We start from the raw sequence: 18486 nt of genomic DNA, 5'->3' as shown, positions 1-18486 counted from the left end.
GAACAGTATACATAGTTGCCTGTCATTTTTATTTTTTCTCTTTATTTTTAACATCTTTATTGGAGTATAATTGCTCTACAATGTTGTGTTAGTTGCTGCTTTATAACAAAGTGAATCAGCTATACATATACATACATCCCCATATCTCCTCCCTCTTGCGTCTCCCTCCCACCTTCCCTATGCCACCCCTCTAGATGGGCACAAAGCACCGAGCTGATCTCCCTGTGCTATGCAGCTGCTTCCCAGTAGCTATCTATTTTACATTTGGTAGTGTATATATGTCCATGCCACTCTCTTCGTCCCAGCTTACCCTTCCCCCTCCCTGTGTCCTCAAGTCCATTCTCTATGTCTGCGTCTTTATTCCTGTCCTGCCCCTAGGTTCATCAGAACCATTTGTTGTTGTTGTTGTTTTTAGATTCCATATATATGTGTTAGCATGCGGTATTTGTTCTTCTCTTTCTGACTTACTTCACTCTGTATGACAGACTCTAGGTCCATCCACCTCATTACTAATAACTCAATTTCGTTTCTTTTTATGGCTGAGTAATATTCCATTGTACATATGTGCCACATCTTCTTTATCCATTCATCTGTCGATGGACACTTAGGTTGCTTCCATGTCCTGGCTATTGTAAATAGAGCTTCAATGAATATTGTGGTACATGACTCTTTTTGAATTATGGTTTTCTCAGGGTATATGCTCAGTAGTGGGATTGCTGGGTCATACGGTAGTTCTATTTTTAGTTTTTTAAGGAACCTCCATACTGTTGTAGATACACTTTGAATTGGAAAATACACTTCTAGAAATTTATCCAAAGGAAAAGAAATGTGCAAAAACAATTTTGTACACACACAAAACATCCCCCCTGTGCTATTTATAAAAAAAGAATATTGGGAAAAAAATCTAAATATCAAATCATAAAGGCTTATTTAACTAGATCATGGTATAGATATTCAGCAAAATATTGTTTAATTTTAAAAATAATGTGATAAAACTTTTAATGATATGGAAGCATGTGAAAGAAAGAAGATAACTGGGTACAGAAAGTGGATGTGTTTGACCTCAATTCTAATATATGTATCTCCATATGTGCACAGAAGAAAAACTGGGAATATATATATATGCACCTGGTATATTAGCAGTGGTTATCTCTGGGAGGATGATTCTAAAATTAAAAAATATTATTTTTGTAATAAAATAAATTGTTACTAAAATACCTAAATAAAATTAAAAGTTATTACTTTTATAATTGAGGGGGAAAATCCCAATAAAAATTTTAACACCATAAAAACAATCACTTCACGGACACCTGGCATTTTGGAATGTAAATACATGGACGGAGTCCCCACTAGGGTGAGGTACAGACATTGGTTATATGTGTCATGGAACAGTTTTCAGTTGTTGACAGCCAGCCTCCCCGTGTTAATTAGTGGTTGTGTCTGAGCACGTGACCCATCTCTTGGGCAATAAAGAGGGGTTTCAACATTTCTTGATGTCCTGCTCACTTGTTTTTAAGAACTCCCTCCACTTCTCAGAATTCCATTATTATGTCTATCTTAGGGTTATTTTAAATCCCCTGGGGCAACTAGCTATTATTTGCCATTAAGCTTCTGACAAGTGGATGAGAGGCAATTTCATGGAAAAACCCCTTGCACTGAGCCTCAGAAAAGGGTGCGTCATCTTATTAAAATGGAGTTTAAGAAGTTCAGCTGGGTTCTCTCTGCGAAGCTGTGTACTTGTTTTACCCTGGCCCCTCAGCTTCTGGTCATCCTTGGGATACGAAGCAAAAGGAATTAGAAGTTTAAAGTGTGGAAAAGAGGGAAAGAAGGTGGAGAAAGTGGGAGAATCTGGAAGTCCAAAGGGTGGTAAGGAAGAGCGGCAGTTGGTGGACTGAAGGGTTAATGCCCCACTCTCTTGTCTATGGCCAGAAATCTGAGCATCTCTGCCACATCCTGAAACCACTCCCAGTGCCAAAGTCTCTCTCTCCCCTTACCTTGCTCCATCTTGTACCGGCACATCCTGTCCTTACCTGATTTAATCACCTGTTCTCACTCTTGTACGATATGTTCTTTCAAACTTCCTTCTTCATTCAAAGCATCTGGGCTACTTACACAGCAAGATAATTACTTGTCTCTCTTACTGGCTTATATTTACTCTATTTTTTCTTCTTTCCCCTTTACTCAGCTTCCCTCAGGAGCCCTCTCTTAGCAGAAAAGCCACCTGTCCAATCAAAGATGTAACGGCCAGGGATCTGAGCTAGGCTGGATCTGTGGGGAGAGCAAAAAGTACTCCCAGTGCAGACTCCTTGAGAGAAAAAGGAAGGAGGAATGAGAACCAGGGTTCACCCCTTTAAATGCATTTTCAGAAAACTTCAGGATGACTCTAGTTTAGTGGCTGGAACACCTATCCATCCATCCATCCATCCATCTTTCAAATGTCCACTGAGCATCTCTGATGCAGCAGACATGCGCAGGGCCCTGATAATTTAGTCTTGTGCTAAAGCAACCCTCCTAGTACTTAGGCTGGTAGAGAAGAGAAAAGCTAGTATAACACTTTAGTGTAAATGACAGAAGTATTAAGATGGAGCTCTGCAGGGGCCATGAGAGCCAAGAGCTGGCAGATTTGACCTACTCAAGGAGGTTGGGGCTTCCCTGGGGAGGCTACCTGAGGGATGACAAGTAGAAAGTCCCTCTTCTCTCTCTATTCACAGCCCTGCGTATAAATGGATATGCAGATGCTCCTGGTTGCTTCTCCAACAACCATTTCCCCTTTGTTTTTGTACACAGAGCCCAGTTTTGTCAGCTATCAGCTGTCCAGTCCCAGCAGATGGGGTGTTATCATTCTACGGTAACTGTGGTAATCTCACTTTCCATTTATCTGTGATTGGTTTAGGACTGGTTATTCCACCCAGTTCTGGGCACTGAGACATGGCAGAAGTCTTCTGGGGTCTGCTGGGGAAGATTTTCCTCCCTGGTCAAAAGAGAGAGGGTGGAAGAAAAGGGTCCCCAGATAAAGAGTCTGGGTCCTTGGTTGTATTATGAGCTCCTAAAGCAAACCTGGGACTGGTTTTCTCAGGACTTTTTTGGTGAGTGTTACACGTCTATGGTTTAGTCTGCTTTTAGCCAGGCATCTGGCCTTTGGGGGATGATTTCATCAACGTCTGGCATGGACAGCTCAGTGGTCTAATTGGTGAAATGGGTATGTTTTCAACCCTAGTGGCCTACGGGTGGAAAAGGTGGATGTGAGTGAGAACTCTCAGTATGCTGCTGTGAAGGGAAGGAACAAAATAGCTTGTGGCTGGGATATTGCTTTATTGGGCACGTTCAAAGTAATCATATCCTCACTATTGCTTTATGTTTTGTTTTTTTTTTTTTTTGCGTTACGCGGGCCCCTCACTGTTGTGGCCTCTCCCGTTGCGGAGCACAGGCCCCGGACGCGCAGGCTCAGCGGACATGGCTCATGGGCCTAGCCGCTCCGCGGCATGTGGGATCTTCCCGGACCGGGGCATGAACCCGTGTCCCCTGCACCGGCAGGCGGACTCCCAACCACTGCGCCACAAGGAAAGCCCTGCTTTATCTGTTTGAATATCCTTTTGAGTTTTTTCTTTTCGGTTCTCTGGACAATGGCAGATTTAGTGCTAGGAGTCATTAAAAGTGAAAGTCCAATAATTACTCTGCCTATCTGTTTTTTGATGTGCATGTTCTGTCCAAGAAAATACAGAACCTGATTGGTTATTTAGCCACGTATGTAAATACTCCCACGTTGTGAGACATTTTCTCAAATTTGAGGAAAGTCATACATATTTGGCGCCAACCACTTTAAGTCCTATAAATGGACTAATCTGATTCAGTTTTCTGGATATTTTTCTAGCAAACAAAAGCAGCCTGCATGTTCCAGGGTTTCCCACTGCAGACTCAGAGTTTTGGGAGCCAGGAAAACTATATCTTGCTGCGTCTCGGGCACAGGAAAACAGACTCGGCAGCTCTGCTGCCCAGGCTGTCATGTGCGCCATTTCCTCAATGTTTGTCTGGGAGGGGGTCTTCCGGGAAAAGTCATATCCTTGTTCTCAGTCTAGTCCTTTGCTTGGCCGTTCGCAAGTGTTATTTGGTAATGAAGAGTCCACGAGATGGTCAGGCCTTGGGGCTGGATGTGAACTGATGTGCAGTATGATCCAGGTGGAGGTCACACACTTTGGGACTGGCACACTTAGGGATCTGGACAGGTACAAAATAACCCTCATTCACCCGAGAGGTGACGCAAGCTGCAGAAAGAATTGGACAGTGGTTTCTAGAGCTGGTTCTGCCATTTCTCAGTCAGATCGATTTGGGCCCATGTCTTCCTCTTTCTGGGATGAATATCTTTTAATAGAAACTGTCGAGAGGTTCACATCTGTCTTGCTTTCCTCAGCCAACTATTGTGAGGATGAGATGAATTAAGGTTATGAAAATGCTCCACGGGACTGCAAGTGCTACGTGAGTGTGAACCCGTGGTCAGTAAGAGGTGAATGCTCCCAGATCCTCCATGTCTCTCTGACTCTTTGAGTGGAGGTCTAATTCCAGATGGAGAAGGTTCTCCTTTCTCCCTGAATGTCTTTTGATTTAGGAACTCCCAAGTATCCTTGCTTTAGGACTCTTGGTTACTGAGGGGCTGCCATGTGCCACCATGGTGATGATATCCCTTTGGCTGGGAGCCCAGTGACCCCTGTGTCCCTCTTGGCTCCGGATTCAGGACAGGGTCATTTGCTCCACAAGGAGCCGCAGATCCCAGGGGCCATACAATGGAGGAAATGGGGCCCAAAGCCAATGCCAACCGCTCCTTTATTTGCAGGTGTCAACACCAAGAGCTTTGTGGTGGGGTGGCTTCATGTTTGTTCAGGGCTGGAGTCTGGGAAGAGCACACAAAGTTTGCCTTTGGTGCCCTTTTGCTTTCTCTTTCGAATTCTGTTCTCTCTCCTACTCCTCTCTGTCCTTCCCTACACAGAGGTAATTTCAGGCTCCCTCTGCTTCCCAGAACTCTGCGTTGGCAGTACCAGCAAAGTCAAGAGGAGTTCCACACAACAGAACTCCCTACGGTGATGGAAATGGTCTATGTCTTCTCTGTCCAATACAGCACCCATAACCATATGTGACTGTCAAACATTTGAAATGTGGCCAGTGTGACCGAGGAATTGAATTTTTAATATTATTGAATTTCAATGAATTTACATTAAAATTACCACTTGAAGCCAGTGGCTAGTGTGTTCGACAGTGCAGGTCTGGAGCTCAATACCTTAATCATTTCAGTCCTTCCACTCCAATCACAACTAACCTGTCCTGCAGATGATGGATAAAGAAGATGTGGGACATATATACAATGGAATACTAATCAGCCATAAGAAAGAATGAAATAATGCCATTTGCAGCAACATGGATGCAAATAGAGATTATCATACTAAGTGAAGTAAGACAGAAAGAGAAAGACAAATACCGTATGATATCTCTTATATGTGGAATCTAAAATATGACACAAATGAACCTGTCTACAAAACAGAAACAGATGCCTGAACACAAAAAACAGACTTCTGGTTGCCAAGGGGAAGGGGGTTGGGGAAAGGATGGAGTGTAAATTTGGGGTTAGGGGGGACCTTCAAGATGGTGGAGGAGTAAGACGTGGAGATCACCCTCCTCTCCACAAATACACCAGAAATACATCTACATGTGGAACAACTCCTACAGAACACCTACTGAACGCTGGCAGAAGACCTCAGACCTCCCAAAAGGCAAGAAACTCCCCACGTACCTGGGTAGGGCAAAAGAAAAAAGGAAAAAAGAGACAAAGAATAGGGACAGGACCTGCACCAGTGGGAGGGAGCTGTGAAGGAGGAAAGGTTTCCACACACTAGAAGCCCCTTGCAGGTGGAGACTTTGGGTGGCGGAGGGGGGAAGCTTTGGAGCCACGGAGGAGAGCGCAGCAACAGGGATGCGGAGGGCAAAGCGGAGAGATTCCTGCACAGAGGATCGGTGCCGACCAGCACTCACCAGCCCGAGAGGCTTGTCTGCTCACCCGCCGGGGCGGGCGGGGCTGGGAGCTGAGGCTCGGGCTTTGGACAGCTAGCTGGGAGAGAACTGGGGTTGGCAGCGTGAAACAGCCTGAAGTGGGCCAGTGCGCCATGGTTAGCCGGGAGGGAGTCCGGGGAAAAGTCTGGACCTGCTTAAGAGGCAACAGACCATTGTTTTGGGGTGCACGAGGAGGGGGGATTCAGAGCACCACCTAAAGGAGTTCCAGAGATGGGCGCGAGCCGCGGCTATCAGCACGGACCCCAGAGACGGGCATGAGATGCTAAGGCTGCTCCTGCAGCCACCAGGAAGCCTGTGTGCGAGCACAGGTCACTGTCCACACCTCTCCTCCCAGGAACCTGTGCAGCCTGCAACTGCCAGGGGCCCGTGATCCAGGGACAACTTCCCCGGGAGAACGCACGGTGCCCCTCAGGCTGGTGCAATGTCACGACGACGGCCTCTGCCACCGCCGGCTCGCCCCACATCCGTACCCCTCCCTCCCCCTGCCTGAGTGAGCCAGAGCCTCCGAAGCAGCTGCTCCTTTAACCCTGTCCTGTCTGAGGGAAGAACAGACGCCCTCAGGCGACCTACACGCAGAGGCGGGTCCAAATCCAAAGCTGAACCCCGGGAGCTGTGTGAACAAGAAGAGAAAGGGAAATCTCTCCCAGCAGCCTCGGGAGCAGAAGATTAAATCTCCACAGTCAACTTGATGTACCTGCATCTGTGGAATAGCTGAATAGACAACGAATCATCCCAAATTGAGGTGGTGGACTTTGCGAGCAACTGTAGACTTGGGGTTTACTTTCTGCATCTAATTTGTTTCTGGTTTTATGTTTATCTTAGTTTAGTATTTAGGGATTATTATCATTGGTAGATTTGTTTATTGATTTGGTTGCTCTTTTCCTTTTTTTAATTTACAGATATATATATATATATATTTTTTTTTCCCTTTATCTCTTTTAGTGAGTGTGTATGTGTATGCTTCTTTGTGTCATTTGTCTGTATAGCTTTGCTTTTACCATTTGTCCTAGGGTTCTCTCTGTGTTTTTTTTTTTTTTTTTAGTATAGATTTTAGCACTTGTTATCATTGGTGTATTTGTTATTTGGTTTCGTTGCTCTCTTCTTTCTTTTTTCTTTTATTACCTTTTTATTTTTAAATTTATAATAATGTTTTTATTTTAATAACTTTATTTTTTTTATTTTCTTTCTTCCTTCCTTCCATTCTTCCTTCCTTCCTTCCTTCCTTTGTTTTTTCTTTCTTTCTTTCTTTCTTTCTTTCTTCCTTCCTTCCTTCTTCCTTTTTTCCTTTCCTCCTTCCTTCCTTCCCTCCTTCCTTCCTTCCTTTCTTTCTCTTTTTTCTCTTTCTCTCTCTCTTTGTTTCTCCCCCCCTTTTCTTCTAAGCCATGTGGCTGACAGGGACTTAATGCTGTGGCTGGCTGTCAGGCCTGGGCCTCTGAGGTGGGAGGGCAAAGTTCAGGAAATTGGTCCACCAGAGACCTCCAGGCTCCATGTAATATCACACGGCAAAAGCTCTCCCAGAGATCTCCATCTCAACGCTAAGACCCAGCTCCACTCAACAACCAGCAAGCTACAGTGCTAGACACCCTATGCCAAACAACTACCAAGATAGGAACAAAACCCCACCCATTATCAGACAGGCTGCCTATTATCATAATAAGGCCACAGACACCCCAAAACACACCACTGGACATGGTCCTGCCCACCAGAAAGACAACGTTCAGCCTCATCCACCAGAACACAGGCACCAATCCCCTCTACCAGGAGGCCTACACAACACACTGAACCAACCTTAGCCACTGGGGGCAGACACCAAAAACAATGGGAACTATGAACCTGCAGGCTGTGAAAAGGAGACCCCAAACACAGTAAGTTAAGCAACATGAGAAGACAGAGAAATACACAGCAGGTGAAGGAGAAACATAAAACCCCACCAGACCAAACAAAAGAAGAGGAAATAGACAGTCTATCTGAAAAAGAATTCAGAGTAATGATAGTAAAGGTGATCCAAAATCTTGGAAATAGAATGGAGAAAATATGAAAAACGTTTAACAAGGACCTAGAAGAATTAAAGAGCAAACAAACAATGATGAACAACACAATAAATGAAATTAAAAATTCTCTAGAAGGAATCAAGAGCAGAATAACTGAGGCAGAAGAACAGATAAGTGACCTGGAAGATAAACTAGTGGAAATAACTATGGCAGAGCAGAATAAAGAAAAAAGAAAGAAACGAATTGAGAACAGTCTTAGAGACTTCTGGGATAACATTAAATGCACCAACATTCAAATTATAGGGGTCCCAGAAGAAGAAGAGAAAAAGAAAGGGACTGAGAAAATATTTGAAGAGATGATAGCTGAAAACTTCCCTAATATGGGAAAGGGAATAGTCAGTCAAGTGCAGGAAGCATAGAGTCTCAAATAGGATAAATCCAAGGAGAAACATGCCAAGACATATATTAATCAAACTATCAAAAAAAAATAGAGAGAAAAAAAATAAAAGCAGCAAGGGAAAAATAACAAATAACAGACAAGGGAATCACCATAAGGTTAACAGCTGACCTTTCAGCAGAAACTCTGCAAGCCAGGAGGCAGTGACAAGAAATATTTAAAGTGGTGAAAGGGAAAATCCTACAACCAAGATTACTGTACCCAGCAAGGATCTCATTCAGATTAGATGGAGAAATTAAAACCTTTACAGAGAAGCAAAAGCTAAGAGAATTCAGCACCACCACACCAGCTTTACAACAAATGCTAAAGGAAATTCTCTAGGCAGGAAACACAAGAGAAGGAAAAGACCTATAATAACAAACCCAAAACAATTAAGAAAATGGTCATAGGAACATACATATTAATAATTACCTTAAATGTAAATGGATTAAATGCTCCCACCAAAAGACATAGACTGGCTGAATGGAGACTAAAACAAGACCCGTACATATGCTGTCTACAAGAGACCCACATCAGACCTAGGGACACATACAGACTAAAAGTGAGGGGACGGAAAAAGATATTCCATGCAAATGGATATCAAAAGAAAGCTGGACTAGCAATTCTTATATCAGACAAAATAGACTTTAAAATAAAGGCTATTACAAGAGACAAAGAAGGACACTACATAATGATCAAGGGTTCAATCTAAGAAGAAGACATAAAAATTGTAAATATTTATGCACCCAAAATAGGAGCACCTCAATACATAAGAAAAATGTTAACAGCCAAAAAAGGGGAAATCGACAGTAAAGCAATCATACTGGGGACTTTAACACCCCACTTTCACTAATGGACGGATCATCCAAAGGAAAATAAAGAAGGAAACACAAACTTTAAATGATATATTAAACAAGATGGACTTTTTGATATTTATAGGACATTCCATCCAAAAACAACAGAATACACATTCTTCTCAAGTGCTCATGGAACATTCTCCAGGATAGATCATATCTTGGGTCACAAATCAAGCCTTGGCAAATTTAAGAAAATTGATATCATATCAAGTATCTTTTCCGACCACAATGCTGTGAGACTAGATGTCAATTACAGGAAAAAATCTGGAAAAAATACAAACACATGGAGGCTAAACAATACACTACTGAATAACCAAGAGATCACTGAAGAAACCAAAGAGGAAATAAAAAAAAGCACCTAGAAACAAATGACAATGAAAACAAGATGACCCAAAACCTATGGGATGCAGCAAAAACAGTTCTAAGAGGGAAGTTTATAGCAATAAAATCCTACCTCAAGAAACAAGACACATCTCAAATAAACAACCTAAACTTACACCTACATCAATGAGAGAAAAAACACAAAAAACCCAAAGTTAGCAGAAGGAAAGAAATCATAAAGATCAGATCAGAAAAAAATGAAAAAGAAATGAAGGAAACAATAGCAAAGATCAATAAACCTAAAAGCTGGTTCTTTGAGAAGATAAACAACAATGATGAACCATTAGTGAGACTCATCAGGAAAAAAAGGGAAAAGACTCAAATCAATAGAATTAGAAATGAAAAAGGAGAAGTAACAACTGACACTGCAGAAATACAAAGGATCATGAGAGATTACTACAAGCAACTATATGCCAATAGAATGGACAACCTGGAAGAAATGGACAAATTCTTAGAAAAGCACAGCCTTCTGAGACTGAACCAGGAAGAAATAGAAAATATAAACAGACCAAACACAAGCACTGAAACTGAGACTGTGATTAAAAATCTTCCTACAAACAAAAGCACAGGACCAGATGGCTTCACAGGTGAATTCGATCAAACATTTAGAGAAGAGCTAACACCCATCATTCTCAAACTCTTCCAAAATGTAGTAGAGGGAGGAACACCCCCAAACTCAGTCTACGAGGGCACCATCACCCTGATACCAAAATCAAAGATGTCACAAAGAAAGAAAACTACAGGCCAATATCACTGATGAACACAGATGCAAAAATCCTCAACAAAATACTAGCAAACAGAATCCAATAGCACATTAAAAGGATCATACAACATGATCAAGTGGGATTTATGCCAGGAATGCAAGGATTCTTCAATATAGGCAAATCAATCAACGTGATAAACCATATTAACAAATTGAAGGAGAAAAACCATATGATCATCTCAATAGATGCAGAAAAAGCTTTTGACAAATTCAACACCCATTTATGATAAAAACCCTCCAGAAAGTAGGCATAGAGGGAACTTACCTCAACATAATAAAGGCCATATATGACAAAGCCACAGCCAACATCGTTCTCAATGGTGAAAAACTGAAACCATTTCCTCTAAGATCAGGAACAAGACAAGGTTGTCCACTCTCACCACTATTATTCAACATAGTTTTGGAAGTTTTAGCCACAGCAATCAAAGAAGGAAAAGAAACAAAAGGAATCCAATTTGGAAAAGAGGAAGTAAAGCTGTCACTGTTTGCTGATGACATGACACCATACATAGAGAATCCTAAAGATGCTACCAGAAAACTACTAGAGCTAATCAATGAACTTGGTAAAGTAGCAGGATACAAAATTAATGCACAGAAATCTCTGATATTCCTATACACTGATGATGAAATATCTGAAAGAGAAATTAAGGAAACACTCCCATTTACCATTACAACAAAAAGAATAAAATACCTAAGAATAAACCTAGCTAAGGAGACAAAAGACCTGTATGCAGAAAACTATGACACTAATGAAAGGAATTAAAGATGATACAAACAGATGGAGAGATATACCATGTTCTTGGATTGGAAGAATCAACATTGTGAAAATGACTATACTACCTAAAGCAATCTACAGAGTCAATGCAATCCCTATGAAACCGTCAATGGCATTTTTCACAGAACTACAACAAAACATTTCACAATTTGTATGGAAACACAAAAGACCTCAAATAGCCAAAGCAATCTTGAGAAAGAGAAACTGAGCTGGAGGAATCAGGCTCCCTGACTTCAGACTATACTACAAAGCTACAGAAATCAAGACAGTATGGTACTGGCACAAAAACAGAAATATAGATCAATGGAACAGGATAGAAAGCCCAGAGATAAATCTATATACATATGGTCACCTTATATTTGACAAAGGAGGCAAGAATATGCAATGGAGAAAGGACAGTCTCTTTAATAAGTGGTGCTGGGAAAACTGGACAGCTACATGTAAAAGAATGAAATTAGAATACTCCCTAACACCATACACAATAATAAACTCCAAATGGATTAAAGACCTAAATGTAAGACCAGACACTATAAAACTCTTAGAGGAAAACATAGGCAGAATACTCTGTGACATAAATCACATCTAGATCCTTTTGGACCCACCTCCTAAATAAATGGAAATAAAAACAAAAATAAACAAATGGCACCTAGTGAACCTTAAAAGCTTTTGCACAGCAAAGGAAATCATAAACAAGACAAAAAGACAACCCTCAGAATGGGAGAAAATATTTGCAAATGAAGCAACTGACAAAGGATTAATTTCCAAAATTTACAAGCAGCTCATGTAGTTCAATATCAAAAAAACAAACAACCCCAGTGCAAAAATGGGCAGAAGAACTACACAGACATTTCTCCAAAGATGATATACAGATTGCCAACAAACACATGAAAGAATGCTCAACATCATTAATCATTAGAGAAATGCAAATCAAAAGTACAATGAGGTATCACCTCATACCAGTCAGAATGGCCATCATCAAAAATCTACAGACAATAAATGCTGGAAAGGGTGAGGAGAAAAGGGAACCCTCTTTCACTGTTGGTGGGAATGTAAATTGATACAGCCACTATGGGGAACAGTATGGAGGTTCCTTAAAAAACTAAAAATAGAACTCCATAGGACCCAGCAATCCCACTACTGGGCATATACCCTGAGAAAACCATAATTCAAAAATAGTCATGTATGACAATGTTCATTGCAGGTTTATTTGCAAAGCCAGGACATGGAAGCAACCTAAGTGTCCATCGACAGAAGAATGGATAAAGAAGATGTGGCACATATATACAATGGAATATTACTCAGCCATAAATAGAAACGAAACTGAGTTATTTGTAGTGAGGTGGATGGTCCTAGAGACTGTCGGAGTGAAGTAAGTCAGAAAGAGAAAAACAAATACTGTATGCTAACAGATATATGGCATCTAAAAAAAAAAAAAAGGGTTCTGAAGAACCTAGGGGCAGGATAGGAATAAAGATACAGACGTAGAGAATGGACTTGAGGACATGGGAAGGGGGAAGGGTAAGCTGGGACGAAGTGAGAGAGTGGCATGGACATATATACACTACCAAATGTAAAATAGATAGCTACTGGGAAGCAGCCGCATAGCACAGGGAGATCAGCTCGGTGCTTTGTGCCCACCTAGAGTGGGCACAGGGAGGGTGGGAGGGAGATGCAAGAGGGAGGAGATATGGGGATATATGTATATATATAGCTGATTCACTTTGTTATAAAGCAGAAACTAACACACCATTTTAACGTAATTATACTCCAATAAAGATGTTAAAAAAAAATAAAGGTTGGGGTTAGCAGATGTAAGCTATAATATATAGAATGGATAAACCACAAGGTCCTACTGTATAGTACAGGAAACTATATTTAATACCCTATGACAAACCATAATGGAAATGAATATAAAATAGAATGTGTATATATATATATATATATATATATATATATACACACACATATATATGTATATATATATACTTACATACATATAACTGAATCCCTTTTTTATACAGCAGAAATTAACACAACATTGTAAGTCAACTATACTTAAAAAAACCCAAAAAACAATTAACCTGACCTGTGTCCCAACCTCAAGGTCCCCTTCTTAGAGAGGTACCAACAAGCTAATCTGACAAGCAAATTCCTATCCACGTATTAAGTTCTCACCCTTCTTAGGTAAATGCGTAGGTTTTGAACAATGCCGTGCTTCAGTCAGTGCAGAGGCTCAAATGATAGGCATTTGAAGGACTCTGGTAGGCAAGCACGGTGGGTGAAAAGATTATCGGCTTAGAGTTTTAGAGTGACCTCAATGCATACTCTATGGATGGGCCCATCCTCCCCAGTGCCCTGGGCTGCTTCGAAGTTCCTCCTAGTCTCTTGCAGTTTGGGGAGAGTTAAGGTTAAAGATGTGTAGATGGGAGCTTGGGAAAGAGCTGGATGTGGGAGGGTTGGAATGGGCAGAGCCTAAAGGATGCCAACCTCCTGCAAAAGAACCTGGCATGCCATTCAGAGTGGCATTCTGTTCCACTCTGGGGAGGAGGTGCCAGGGAGAGGTGGTTAGGGAGGGGTCATTACCACCGGACAGGATTGAAGGGTTAACAGTTCAAAGAGACCAGAAACCAGACTGAAGGCCACAAAATGGACTGTGGGACTTCCGGTGGGGTCTCAGACGGGAAGTGTGATTCTACTCTTAATTCTAATCCTCCTTTATAGGGACCATTTTGTTTCCTCTGAATTCTTTTATGAACATTGCTTTCTGGATGTTCCTTTCACCCTGAAACTGAGCAGCGTTTCTGTTTCTCTTGGACAACCATGGGACTGCTCTCAAGTTCTTGCCTGTGTTTTCACAGATACCTACTGGTATCAGAAGCCAACACTTTCACACCAAACACTAGGTTGGGTAAAGGGTGGAGGCTAATGAGGGGTGGATGTGGTTTGTAAATAAGTATACATATAAATAAAAAAGAGTAGCCAACCCCCCCTGGTGCTTTGCGACGCCATTTAGATCAGGCTGTGCTTTTCCGGACCTCATGAAGGGAAGGATTGCTCAAGCATTTAGTGTTACTCTGTCCTCTCTCGTTTGCCTTTCATTCAATCAAACCTCATGAGGCATTTGGCACCAAGGGGCAGAAGCCTGGGAAGAAGAAAGAAACTCCGAGAAGCTGGTGGTTTGGCTGGGTTGATTCACAGGTTGCAGCGTTACCAGATACTCCTGGGCTTTAAGCCAAAGGGTCTTGCTGTGAGGAAGCACTTTGACACCTTATGGCATCCCTTCTGCAAGTCCTTGCTAATGTTTACTCGGAACACTGTAAATGTCAGTCTACTTGCGTGAAAAATACAAGTCTTGCTGGGCTGAGGTAACTTAGAGCAGGGGTTTTTCTGGTGGGGGATTTTGTCTCCCCCAACCCAGGGGACGCCTGGCAATGTCTGGAAACATGATTTTATTGCCACTACTGAGGGGAGGACTTTCTCCTCTCTGGAACCCTAGGCGACATCTGAAGACATGGTTGATTGTCACAAGTGGGGTGGGGGTGGAATACTGGTATTTAATGAGTGGAGACCAGGGGTGCGGCTAAGCATGCTACAATGCACAAAACAGCCTCCGCTACAAAGAATTATCTGTCCTAGAATGTCAGCAGTGCTAAAGGTGAGAAACTCCGGCCCCGAGGGAAAGCCCAGGCTTGGTTCTTGACACTGACGTATCAGATGGTCCTCAAGGACCATCACTTTTCAGTATTGGGGAACAAGTACCCTGGAGTGACCTCAGGAAATCCTAGGATAATTCTCATCTACCCATGACCTAGTCAGTTTCATATCTTCATGAGTTCTTAACTGAACATGCTCTGAAAGAGAGAGTGCATCCTCAGGGTGACATGTGCCAAGTTGGTCTCAGAGGTCAAGATCCCATTTTTCTGTGGTACATACAGAGGGTAGCCTTGAGGCTTGGTTTCTCCATCTGTCAAATGGACTCATAATACTTCACGACCTATTTATCAGCTGGGCCTGGTCTCCTAGGGAGATGGAGTTGGAGCATAGTATTTGATCTGGCATGAAGGGGGAATATGCGAGTTAAGTACTCTACCCAACTCCGACTCCAAAATGGCAATAGGATATTGTAGGTGGGGAGAGGCAAACAACAACCTGTGAGATCCAAGTCAGTAGATTGTGCCTGGGGTTCAGTGGGTCATGGGACCAGGAAGTGATTTTCCCTGCCGATGGTAGATAGGGAAGATGCAGAGCCCAGCATGTCTGAGTCTTTCCATGAGGACTGTCAGTGGGCTGAGAGGAAGGGGACATGCAGTTGTGGCAATAGTAGGGGCTGAAGGGGACACAGAAAGCCATGGCAAGAATTTATGCAGAGCTGCTTGGGAAAACAAAAGCAAATACAATATTTCTTTTTCTGATTTTAAAGGAATAACACAGTCATTGTTGAAATTGTCTCAAGTACAGACAACTATGAAGAGAAAATTAAAATCTCCCATAAATGCACCATGAGGAGATATCAGCTATTAATAGGTGTGGTATTTTCCTTGAGAAAAACAGAGAAGGGTTTTCTGGGCAGAATAGGCTGGGGAGATCAAAAAAGTCTTTGAGAATAGCAGAATGCAACAATGTGGATGTTGACTGGTTCGGAACTATTCTCTCCGAGAGCCAAGAGAGAAGAGTCCTTTCCTGAGCCTGGATGAAGCGCGCAGTAGGACAGTTGGGCGATGTGTCAAGTTCCCCTTACCTCAAGGTTCATGTAGAAAGCATCCTTAGCATTCGCCTCCATGAATAGAAGAGTTCTTTAGCTGAAAGAGAAAATGACTCATTTTAGCTCAAAGATGATAAACCAGGAGATGCCATTTCTTACTCACTTTGCAGCAATAGCATGACTGAAATCACTGCCCTTCAGTGATGGCATAAGACACCTCTAGTTTGTTTTTTTTTTTGAATTAGTTTTCTATCAACCTTATTATGAAGTAATTTCAAACATAGAAAAGTTGCAAAAATACTGAAAAAAGTTATATTCCCTTTACCCAGATACTCTAATTATTAATACTTTACATTTGGTTTATCATACTCTTTCTTCTTTTTGTTTTTTAATTTTTTGGCCACACCATGCAGCATGTGGGATCTTCAATCCCGACCAGGGATCAAAGCTGCATGCCCTGCAATGGAAGCCCAGAATCTTAATCACTGGACCTCCAGGGAAGTCCCTATCATTCTCTTTCTTTTCTGTATACACAAATGATTATTTTTATTGAATCATTTGAGAATAAGTCATGATGTCTCTTCACCCTCTAATATTTCTGTTGTGTTTTCTTAAGAGCAAGGGCATTCTCTTATAGAACCATAATGTAATGTCTAAAATCAGAAAATTAACGTTGATATAGTACTATTATCTTATCTACAGATCTTCCTAAAATGTTGCCAGTTATCCTAATCGGGATTTGACTTTGTGAAATTTGGCCCTGGAGACGTTGAATGAAATTTATTGACATATCCTGTCACAGCCATGGCTGAACTGGGAATTTGGCCACTCCAGCTAAAAGCTCAAGTTTGATTCTATCTCATGGGTTCATACGAGCATTGGCAGAAGCCTGCTTTTCGAGATGTGAATAATTTTTGGTAGTGACAGGCTTGTTCCCTGGGCTGTTGCGTGTGGGCTTATATCAGCTGGGCTATGCCCATCTGGAATCATGGTTCCCATCTTGTTCCTTCCAATATATCTGGCTCTAGGTTTTGTCTAAGACATCTTAAACCCTGAGGACTAACTGGCCTGGGTCTGTGAGGCATGAGGTGACAATTGCTAATAGTATGGATCTGAGTTAGAACAAAAATGATTTCAGGACTTGAATACAAATTAGGCTCCTATATGTGTGCAGTTACCTTTTAAAATTTGCTTTGATATATAGACAACAATTCCTAATTTAGTGCTCAGTTTTCTCTTGCACATTCCATGCGAAAACAAACAATCTAACCAGAGTAGCAGGCCAAATAATACTTTTAAATAATTTCTATGTCTTCAAAATCCAGAATCTTGGGGATTATTGTTCAAGGAATCCAGGGCTGAGTGTTCTCCATGCTGACACCCCTGGAGAAGGAAGTGGAAGGAAGGCAGTGGAAGGAAGGCAGCTGTGGATTGCTACCAGTGGCTTCAAGCCAACACGAATCTCTCTCATACACCCCCAATTCCTCAGCATCACCGCTACTGGCCTAATGAATGCAGAACCCAGACATCTTTGCAATAAAAACCTATGATGTGATGAGCGCATTTGAGCGTAAAACGGCCAGCCCCCAGGCATCAGATAATGAGGTGTCTGGTGAACCCAGAGTTCATAACGCAACTGTCTGGGGCAGCTTTCTCAGAAGCCACCAATTTTTCTCCATATATACAGTGATGCCGAATTTTTCATTTTAAAATTCTGAACATTCTAGAATGTATTTTAAATTCTGGGTATCATTTCAGGACTTAAAGCCCTCTCTTTGATAATGTTCTAACTCTGATTAAAACAACCCCTACTCTGCTCTGTTATCTCCCAAATTAAATTCAAACTTTTTACTCTTTGGCGGGAAACGCTGAGGGGTCAGCAGAGGCTAGGGGAGGGTGCAGGGGTGGGGCACAGGAGGAGGGCTGCGTTGGGGGTGGAAAGTCTGGAATGATGAGCAGCAGTAGTCAGGGCTCTGCAGCAAAAAGAAGTAAAGGATATTGTGGTCCTTTCACTCCTGCAGTTCAACAAACATTGACTGAGTGCCAGGTCTTGGACTCACTTCATTCATTCGTTGTTTATTCATTCAGAATTTTAAAAAATGCCTGGCACACCATTTAGCCCTTGTCACTCTCTACCCCGACTCCCACACCTACTCTCAGTCCTCTTCTGTGCCCTGTGGGCTGGCTCCTGTGATGCTCTTGTCCTCCAGCTCTGGTTGGGTCCCACCCATGGGAGGCAGAGGATGGGAGCAGAACACATCAGGGTATCTGTTTCCCAAGCCCCCTGTCTTCATACTGGCCTGCTTCCAGCAGTGGTTGTGTCTCCACTGCCACAGCTCCAGGTGGGCAGCCCCAGCTCTCACTGGGTCCCAGCAAAATCCCTCCCTCCCCATTCCCCTCTAGGCAGAGAGGGTGGTGACAAATTCCCTCGTTACGTTTCTCAACTCTGCCCACAGGTATGTAAATTATAAGATGACCTTTTCTTAAACATCCTAGCTAAGTACGTCATCTTTTTCCTTTCTGA

General features: G+C 42.2%; 1 protein-coding gene across 7 annotated transcripts in view; it reads right to left on the bottom strand.

Moving 5' to 3' along the window:
* Positions 1 to 18486, bottom strand: part of PRLR (prolactin receptor) — a 172077-nt gene that overhangs the window by 41407 nt on the left and 112184 nt on the right. For all 7 annotated transcript variants that reach the window (XM_060009602.1, XM_060009596.1, XM_060009597.1 and 4 more), the window contains one exon: positions 15999 to 16059. The gene's annotated coding sequence lies outside the window, so the exon portion shown is untranslated. The remainder of the gene's footprint in view (positions 1 to 15998; positions 16060 to 18486) is intronic.

Source organism: Delphinus delphis, chromosome 3 (genome assembly GCF_949987515.2).
Source record: "Delphinus delphis chromosome 3, mDelDel1.2, whole genome shotgun sequence".
Lineage (NCBI taxonomy): Eukaryota > Metazoa > Chordata > Mammalia > Artiodactyla > Delphinidae > Delphinus > Delphinus delphis.
Note: the sequence above shows the minus strand (reverse complement) of the source record. Positions and strands in the feature narration are given on the sequence as shown.